Here is an 8,122-nt window from a genome sequence, read left to right as displayed (position 1 = left end):
GGCAGGGTAGGGACAGACCTTGACTAACAGTCCTCACTAAGGGAGGGACATGAAGAAGGCAAACAGAGATGGGGCTCATCTTCCCATGGAGCTTGAATATAGTCTCCCCCTTCTATAGCACAGACCAAGCAGTCACATGTGTGTGGAGTTGTGGTTAGAGGTGGCATGTCTTCCCTAAAGTTCACTCCATACAACTTTAAATGATCCATTCCAGGTATTTGAACCATCTTGGGTGGGAGAAAGAAACTAGAAATTAGAAAGGGTTTGATTTTTCTTCAGGCCTAGAAAATGTCAAGGGCTTGGCAGTGAAAAGGGGTCAGATTCTTTGAACCACTTTGGTGTGGTCAGGTTCTGCTGAAAGTGAAAGAATAGGCACAGGGGATTATTTAAACAGAAATATAATTTAGCATCACAATTAGCTTATCTCAGTACAAAATCTTATTTTTAAAAAGCACTCCCCTTCCCTTAATACTAGGGTGGGGTTACTCCTTCCTATTTGCCTAGGGAGTTTGGTGGTGTCATCTTAAGTGAACTTCTTCTATGTGAATTCATTTTCTCTAATGATTATGACACCATCTGAAAGCTGTAGGGTTTTGAGGTGGGGATGATCCAGAAAATTCCTTCTCACTGAGTTGCCAAAGAAAGCCAGATAAATCAGATGTCTTCAAGAGTTAAATTGTTAAGTAAGAAAAAATAACCAAAGCAAAGCAAACCGAGGAAAAGCAAAGGAAAGCAAACCCAAACCACACTTTGCAAAGACACTTACCCAATGGGAGATGGGATTACAGAGGACAAGATGGTACTTTAGAATTTTTAAATTAATACTTAATTCCACTCTACATTAAGCTCGCCAAGTGTCATTTATGCTATACTTGAGATATCCAGTACTGGGGAATTCACTATCTTTATTCTATCTAAAAATAGGTCTGACTGTGAGATAGAATTTTATTTCATTAAGCAAAATTTGACTGTCTCCTTGAATTTTCCTCATATGTTACCACTGGGGTCATCAAATTTCTCTTTCTCATGACAGTTCTTTATGTGACATGTTTATGAACCATTTGTAATGATATCATTCTGTATCTTGCTTAAAATTATACTGTGAAAATTTTACTATAACTATTATTAAAATATAAATTGTAAGAACCTTATAATACTATCTTAATTATCTCTCTTGTCAAATATTTAAGTTTTCTTGAGTTTTAAAAATTATACTATCATATATTATACTATAATATATGATATAAATATAAATTATAATATCATAACTCAAAACTGATTTCATCTCACATTATTTCCCTTAACTATTTTAGATGTGAAGCTACTGGGTCAAAGTGCATGAATGTTTTTAAGGATTTTTATGTACATTATGTTTTAGATCATGCTCCAAAGAGATAGCCTCTGAGATAGAGAGAGAAAAGTTGTATAGAAACTTTGCTGGAAAGAATTGGCATGTACAAACACAAAAACAGGAAATTATATTCCATGTATGTATGATATGTCCAAATACATTCTACTGTCATGTATAACTAAAAAGAACAAATAAAAAAATAAAAAAAGAGAAAGGATTGGGCAAAGGAAGAAGAACCGTGATATATTTCAAAAATGGCCTCTGGGGAATTCTGGAGTTTGGAAGTCCCTTTAGAGTTGTCTTAGTGAGGCTTTGTGGTCCTGTATGGACCACTCATTGGCTGCATGTCGTCCCCAAGAATGGGCATCTTTTTAGCCAAGGGAAATTTTACTTCTTGCCCTTGAAAAGATCTAGCTGTTAGCTAGCAGCAGCTAACACTCAATTCTCCGAACTGGAAAGAAGCGCCTGATGGTGCACGGACAGCATTCAATAGAATCATCTTTCATAGCAGTAATCTCTCCCTTATCCAAATTTATTTTCTCCTCCCCTTGATCCAGCCCTTCAGGTTCTAGTTCCATGTACAGTAAATCCACACCTATTGGGCCCTGCTGACTGGGACCTGCAGCCCCCTTTGGGTGTGGTCTTTTTCTTCTCCAGCAGAACCAGCACTTCCCTGGCCGGGTTAGGTTACAACTTAACCCTCTTGTGGCCAGGAGCATGGATGTGAGCTATATCCTGAAGGAGGCTATATTGTTTTTCAGGCAGAGATTCCTGCATTTTCTTTAAATAAAGGAAGAGACTAGCCTCTAACAGGGAGGTGTGGGTCACTGTAAGCCCAGATGGCTTTGAGGCTTTGAGATATTTTAGTGCATTGACTCAGAATATCCCCATTCCAACTCTCAGGGGCCCCGTTTCCCCAACCACAGCTCTAATGTTGGAACAGCTATTTGCTGGAATTGAAAAGTCAAGGTTTTTTGATCTCTGCGATACTTATAATTAAACCTGAAACCCGATTCTCAGCCTTTTCTGCCACCTGATGGCACAAGGCAAGAGTCTCTTTTTGGAACTGCTAAACAGGTCCTCTGGCTGTCACACTTTGACTTCAATTGGCAATTGATTGCCCCCATATTTTCTCTGTCTTTCCTAATGCATTGATAGGACTCAGCGACAACACCTGGTTTCCTCTGAATGTTTCCCATACTGGAGACATTGCATTCTTTGGCGCATTTCCTTCTGCTTAAATCCCATCCTGACTCACCCCTGATGAATACTCTAATACTTGTACCAGTAGGACACGTGAGGGCTGTGCACACTCCACTTTTCAATAGTGCTGGGGTTCTCAATGTAAATGAGTCAGCTGGTGCTCCAGCTGTCCAATCCCCTTTTGGAGTCAGTGTCCTCAGGCTTCTCCTGACTTCCATTGCCTTAGGGTGAATTTCTCAGAAAACACTCAGAAACAGATTTGTTAACAGGAAGATTTTTGAGAGGAGTTTTAAGAGCAATATTTTGGTGAGAGAAAGGAACACATGATTAGTCAGAGAAAGGAGCTGTATTTTGTAACACGTTGCACCAATGCCTTTAGTTGATCCATGAAGGTTCTGGAGTTAGGATGGCCAGAGTTTGTCTCATATTGAGGAAGCTGAACTTTTGATTTTCACATCAACTACTCATTGGCTGCCAGTTTTCCCTGGGGCCATAACCTTGGTGAGGCAGCTGCCTACAGCCAAAGATAACTCCTGGAGAAAGACTCAGCTGTGAGCTGCTGGCAAATTTAGCAGCCTCCAAAGATGTCCGCCTCTAGTTCCTGGAATCTGTGAATATGTTAGTTTTTATGGCAAAGGAGAATTAAGGTTGCTGATGGAGTTAAAATGGGGAGATTATACTGGATTATGCAGGTGGGCCCAGTGTAATTACCAGGGTCCTTATAAATGGAAGAGGAATGCAGAAGAGCATCAGGCGTGATATGAGAAAGATTCAACTTTGAAGATGGAATGTGTCATGATCCAAGGAATGCAGGCAACCTCTAAAAGCTAGGAAAGGCAAAAACAAAACAAAACAGCCCAGTGAAATAAAAAACAAACTAACAAAAAATAGATTCTTTCCTCAAGTCTCCAGAAAGGAATGTAACCTTATCAACACTTTGATTTTTGCCCCTTGAGATTCATTTCAGACTTCGTTGCCCAGAACTAGAAAATAATAAGTTTGTTTAAAACATTTAACCATTGCTTAAAACATAAGCCACTAAATTGGTGGAAATTTGTTACAGCAGCTATAAGAAACCAATACAATATACTCCTATAACTGGGGGAATGACTTGACTCCCTTAGTTCTGAAAGCAGGATCTGCTTTTTTGGGAGGCAGAATTGAATCCTTAGGTGCTTAACCCCTAAGCCACATCCCCAGCCCCTTTTTTTTTTCTTTTGGGTACTGGAGATCGAACTCAGGAACATTCGACCACTAAACCGCATCCCCAGGCCTATTTTGTATTTTATTTTGAGACAAGGTCTCACTGAATTGCTTAGTGCCTCATCTTTGCTGAGGCTGGCTTTAAACTCATGATCCTCCTGATTCAGGCTCCGGAGCTGCTGGGATTACAGGCCTGGGCTGAAGGCAGGATCTGATAGCATGCCACAATATACAGCACCTATTTTCAGCTGCCCTCTATAACATTTGTACCATTTCATATCACTGCCTACATTGGATGTGTAATACCATCAGCAACATAGAGCATTCTCTGGACCTGTAACTATTTTGCCTTCCCTTCTCAGTGTGTTTGCAATATTCTAATGTAGAGTTCCATTCCAACCAGTCCTGGTGAAACTTTTGAAGTCAGATTTTCCATTCAATTCTGGAATCCTGTTTCCTATTGCCCATACTCTGACATTGGAACATAGAGATCTGAGTTCATTAGTAATGATTGCGCTTGTTTTTCAGTTATTTCTCAATGTGATTCACAGATCACCTTTCTGATTTTATCTTTCTTGCCAAATCCCTTGTTGTTTATAGCTTTTTCTCCATTGTACTATCTGTTATTTCTCTTATATTTAGTTAAAGCCTGTGGAGCAGCCTATTTGGTCTCTAGACATTGTGAAAGATGTTTCACTCTGAAAGGCCATGAATTTAGTTTCTGAAATGAAAAAACAGGAAGAATACAAAACTTGGGCAGGAGATGTAGTTTAGTGGTAGAGTGCTTGCCTAGCATGTGGGGGACCTTGTGTTTGATCCCCCCCACACACACAATAAAACTTGTTTTGAATTCAATTCATATAGCCAGTCTTTTGCTGTTCCTATCTTTCTTTCTAGTCTATTTCCCCAAAGAATAAGTTCCATTGAAAGAAAAAGTGAGCAAAACCATCTATTATCTCATACCCTTTATTTCTCTGTCTCTAGAGAATGTACCTCAAGCGCTGTCTAGTGATACTCTATCTCCACAAGAAGAGCGGCAAGAAATACATTAAATCTAAAGAGCATCTGCTGTGTCCCAGTTGCTATGCTATTCTTGCATTAGCTCATCTAAACTCTATAGCTAAGCTGGGAGGTCATTATTATTATTCCTATTGTACATACAAAGTTCTATTTGTCTCCAAAATCCATAGTCTTCATTAAACCCATTGGTATAGAGACACCTGAGCATATCTATCATTAGTAGACAATGATGGGTATTTTGCTCAATTAGTCACCCTATTGCCTCTCAAAGGACACTGTATCTTTTGATGGATTGTCCCCATCATTCAGAGTCACCTTGCACCCCTCAGTATGAAGTCCCCACCTCCAAATCTCTCCAGGGTCTGCAATGGATGATTTGTGCTTTTGCTTCATCTTCATTAGTCCACACATCTTCTCCAGAAGAATTGGACTTGACTTCTAAAGAAAGGGGGCTCTGCACAATTGTGTATTTCTAGGAAAGCAAGAATTTTTGTTTTGTTTTCTGTTTTACTTCTCTGCCAGGTTATTTCAATCAGCATTGCCCTCTGGTCTTGATTCTCCTTTGCATTCTCAAATGGTTGACTTGTTGTTTTCCTGACATATATTTTTTTTCCTTCTGCAGCAGTGACTTCTTCTCCTCTCCAACAAATCAGAGAGACCAACTGTTTGGTTGAAACAAACAGCACATGCATTTCCTCAGCACCTACTCCCTTTGCCTAGAGTTGGCCTCTCAAATGCAATTGCCATCTTCGTAGCTCTGATTGACACCACCCTTGGCTGATTTCCCTATTTCAGTAGCAACATAGTTTTGGCTGTGCTGTCCACTATAACTTTAAATTGCCAGGGACACAAATAAATCATTTTTTACTTTTCTCCCTTCTCACTCCATTCCTGGTATCCCCCTCCCTTAGGCCGTGTGCTGCTATTTGGGAATTCTTAGAAAATTGCTGCCAGCCGGCTAACTCCTCCAAACAGCTATTGGCTTGTTGTCTGCCCAGTAAATAGAAAACTTGGAAGTATTTTAGAGAATTTTTTTCACCTTTTCTACCTTCCAGCCTTTGTAGCAAGGCCAAACTGGGATTCCACTCCAGAATTTGAACACAGGAAATAAGCTTAGGAACCACCTAGGTCTGTTGGTTCCTGGGCATTCTTAGAATTGGAGAGAGTTTCTGTCTGGCCAAAAATGCTCAGCTGGCAGCAGGTCTCAGAGGGCAAAGCAAGGACAGCTCTAAGAGCAGAAGCAAAACTGTACCCTGTGTTCTGAGTCTGCTATTAAAACAAAACAGGAAAAGACACACGTCTTTCAGGCCCAGTGTTAATTCTGTGTAAAGATGAAACACTGTAAGGCCACACATTCGTGAAGGAACTTTCTCCAGGAGCTGCCAAACTTCTGTGGTTGCCCTTCAGTCAGAAAAGTTTAAGTTCATTCTTTGAGATATCTGGGTGGCCATTCAGCTCAACAATATAGAATCTTTGTTCTTTTTCTTTATGTTTGTCCTTATGGCCTTTAATCTAAGTCAGGGCAACTTTCTCCTCTCTGAGATCACTCCATACCTGGTTTGCCAAAATGGCAGACACCTTTCTCATTCGGAAAGGGTGATATTTGGTCTCCTTAGATTGAAGCTAAGGTCTCTGAAGAGAGGCCTTATCCTGTAACCCCTTTTACCCCAGCAAACTTAAAATCTGTTTTTCTGGAACAAAGAGTATGCCATTCTATTCACAAAAGACTACCAAGGAAGACAGTAATGTTTTAGAGTTTTAGTGTTTTGATTCATGCTGATAAGGATTTCTGTTCCTGCAGAGTTTTCAGCTAAGCTTTAGGAATTTGGACAGCAATGAGACTGGACCTGGACAGTCTCCTGAGACCTCTCATTCTTGTGTGAAGGAAACAGGGCCATAGACCTATGAACCTCCTCCTAAAGTCTTTGCTGAGAGATGATGATGAAGGGAACATGCTGTCTGACTCATGAAAAATGAAGGAAGTAGGTGGCCCTAGATGGACAATTTCTGAAAATCTCTATCAACCGAGGGATCTGAGGGAAGTGAAGAATGGCTTTTCTATAGTTTTACAGAGTGGGTAAAATAGAGAATTCTTACCTATCCTTACTTGCCTAACTATTGCCACCCACCTTCACTAATCAAGCTGAAGGTCTGGGCTATAAATCCTTAAACTGCCAAGGGTTGGCCAGTGGCTGCTGATTGACCGTAGATACTCATTGCCATGGACACTTAGAAAATGGCACAATTAAGGAAACTAAGGACTTGGCAAGTCTCATTTGGTCCTTTGTTTGACCACTTGAGACTGTAAGTTAAAAGGCAGATGGACATATGTGGGAATACATTCCTGAGAAGGACCTGAAGACATTGGTTCTTGGTACCCTTTATGTATCCTCCTATAGCTCAGATTCTCAGCAGTTTATTTTGATATTTTGATGCTTGCTCCTTAGCACTGTTTTTGAAGGGTTGCTACATGCAAATCATTCTCCAGGCATTGTAGAACATGATGAGTAAGGAATCGTCCTTGTCTTCAGACAAGTTAAGGTCATGTATGTGTTCACTTATGCTTGTGTGTCTGAGAAGCAGATGGTTGAAAATGAGAAGAAACAAAGTATATAACTCCATAGAGCCTGAGATTTGTTTTCTACCACTGACACTGCAGTGGGGTGTATAGAAGATGGATTCTTGCAAACAACATGATTTATTCTTTGATCATAAAGCCAGTCGAGGGCTGGGGATGTGGCTCAGGTGGTAGCGTGCTTGCTTGGCATGCGTGAGGCCTGGGTTCGATGTGTCCGCCGAGAACTAAGAAATAAATATTAAAAAAAATAAAAAAAAAACAAAGCCAGTCGAGGATCATGTGAACTAGACTGCAGAGTTCCCAATGGTTCTGAATCCCCAAAGGCTTAGGGATTACAGGTGAAGACTTCTAAGAACATGGATTCAAAAATCTGGCCTTGGCCAAGATCAAGACAGGGAACTAAGGTTCTTCCACTCGTGGTCAGCCTTACCTTTCTTTTATGGTGTCAGTTGAGCTTAAAACTCCACCTCTCTATATGCTTCCATCAAGATGTAGAAGTCTGTGTAGCTCGTGTGAAGCCAAAGATTGCCTTTATTTGAGTCTAGAAACAACTGTTCCCTCCCTTCCTCACAGATTAGTTGGCATTTGGAAATATGTTGATTGAGATGGAGGACATTATCAGTGATCTCAAAATGTGGGTCCTCATCTCTCTCTCCTTACCTGCCATGTCTTCTTTCTCCCTCCATGCTGATTCTCTGGTTCTTTCCCTTCAGGAGAGTATGAATTCTTTTCTCAATTGGCAAAATTCCAAGGAGCCACTGCCTGTG

This window comes from Urocitellus parryii, chromosome 6, assembly GCF_045843805.1.
Source record: "Urocitellus parryii isolate mUroPar1 chromosome 6, mUroPar1.hap1, whole genome shotgun sequence".
NCBI lineage: Eukaryota > Metazoa > Chordata > Mammalia > Rodentia > Sciuridae > Urocitellus > Urocitellus parryii.
Note: the sequence above shows the minus strand (reverse complement) of the source record.